At 37.5% G+C, this 2195-nt stretch overlaps 1 pseudogene; it reads right to left on the bottom strand.

The window, feature by feature from the left end:
- Positions 1-397: 397 nt before the first annotated feature.
- Positions 398-554, bottom strand: LOC122897349 (annotated as a pseudogene).
- Between the last annotated feature and the right edge of the window lie 1641 nt (positions 555-2195).

Raw genomic sequence — 2195 nt, 5'->3', positions numbered from 1 at the left:
TATTTTTGAGAAAATGTCTGCCCCAACTCTCAATACCATAGTTTGTCATTTTTCTTTTGGAAAAGGAAGTTCAGTTAAAAATGAAGCTAGTTCAGCCCATAGCACAGTGTGCTTTCCTTAAGATAAACCAGGAACCTGAGTGTGCAAAGAAAGTGCTATCAGAATCCCCCATCCCAATTTTATCATACAGAATTTTAAAAAGACATGTAACTCAGGGGTCAGTATTTAATAAAGTTAATAATATCCACTGCTTTACTTAGGGATATCCCTAAGTAAAACAGGTGTGTGGTGTGTGTGTGTGTGTGTGTGTGTGTGTGCACGCACACATGTAATTCCTTTAACTGCAAATGCATGGTGACAGAAAATACAACTACTAGTACAGTTTGGTGCCACCTCCTTGATTCATGTTCAAGTGCCAGCAGTTTTCTCCACTATTGGTCTGCACTATCAGTACAAACGTCAACATAGTAAAAAATTGCAAATTCATCTTCAATTAGCAATAATTACATCTCAGATAAACCTCATTGGCTATGATACTGCCACTGCACAAAGCTTCATATTATTGTGAAAACTTTTTAACCAGCCACTGAAACAGTCTGGGGACCACCAGGAATCCACAGCTACACTTAGAAAATGACTACTTTACAGTGCTACCTCAGTCCGGGATTTTGTATTACGGTACGATCATAATAATATTACACTGTATTTGTTTATATTTTTGTATCAGTATCTGGTAGTTTTATAAAGGGTCTTCACACATACTATCTTGCTATAATTATAGTGTAATAATATAAAGTTTTCAGCCAATTGATCTAGTAAACAATAACAATAATCAAGAAACTGAAATCAAATGTCCAGAAGTACAAATGGGCTATAAATATACTAGCCCTTCTGCTATGTCAGAAAGACTCCAAAATATCAATAAAGTTGTTCCTTAAATATCTTCAGTGGGTGTAGTAAGATACCTTTCTGGAAGCTTCCATTGCCTTTTCTCCTATTATTCAAAGAGTACTCCTTACTACATCTTCAACCCATCATACCATGTTCTGTCCTTATCAACTAATAGAATAATTGCTATTTAACTGTATAACACACCATTATATACCTGAGAGCTATCATACCTTCCTACAGTGTTGTTTCTCTGTCTAAGAGAGCCAATGCTCAAATTTTCAGAACTCTTTGAGTTTTACAAATTGCCTATGAATTTTGTGGTGAATGTGTATATAACTGTCCCCACTTATTAATCTGTATATTACAAGTCTTCAGTTAGAAATTCTCCTTGAAAGTGGTGCCTGGGTGGCTCAGTTGGTTAAAGCCTCTGCCTTTGGCTCCGGTCATGATCCCAGGGTCCCAGGATGAAGCCCCGCATCGGGCTTTCTGCTGGGCAGGGAACCTTCTTCCTACCCCCAACTTCCTTCCTTCCTACTCCCCCACCTTCCTGCCCCACCGCCTGCCTCTCTGCCTACTTGTAATCTCTGCCTTTCAAATAAATAAATAAAATTTTAACAACAACAAAAAAGAAATTCTCCTTGAAAAAGACAAAATTGCCACATAAATGATAAGCACTTTGGTGGGAGGTTCTGAAATAAGTTCACAGTATCACATTGTGGAAGATTTTGAATCCTCCATACATAAAATTAAAAGAAAAAATAGTATCTTTGATTTTTCAGTTGTTTTATTGTGTATATATTATTATTTATAGGTGCATTTACATATGTGTGAAACTTCATTTGAAACTAGTATAAATGATCTATAAATAATATATGCAGGCATATACACACAGATGATTAAACATTTATATACACATTGATGCAGCAGCATGTATGTGTATGAGTGGCCCTGTGTGTGTGTGTGTGTGTGTGTGTGTTGCCTGATGGAATTTCTTTTTTTTTCTTGATTTTATATTTTTATATATTTTTTCAGTGTTCCAAGATTCGTTGTTTATGCACCATACCCAGTGCTCCATGCAACACATACCCTCCTTAATACCCACTACCATGCTCACCCAACACCCGACCCCGCTCCCTTCCAAAACCCTGAGTTTGTTTCTCAGAGTACACAGTCTCTCGTGGTTCATCTCCCCCTCCGATTTCCCCCAACACTCTTTTCCTCTCCTTCTCTCAGTGTCCTCTGTGTTATTCCTTACGCTCCACAAGTAAGTGAAACCATATGGTAATTGACTCTCTGCTTGACTG

The sequence above is a fragment of the Neovison vison genome, chromosome 1 (assembly GCF_020171115.1).
Source record: "Neovison vison isolate M4711 chromosome 1, ASM_NN_V1, whole genome shotgun sequence".
Taxonomy (NCBI): domain Eukaryota; kingdom Metazoa; phylum Chordata; class Mammalia; order Carnivora; family Mustelidae; genus Neogale; species Neogale vison.
Note: the sequence above shows the minus strand (reverse complement) of the source record. Positions and strands in the feature narration are given on the sequence as shown.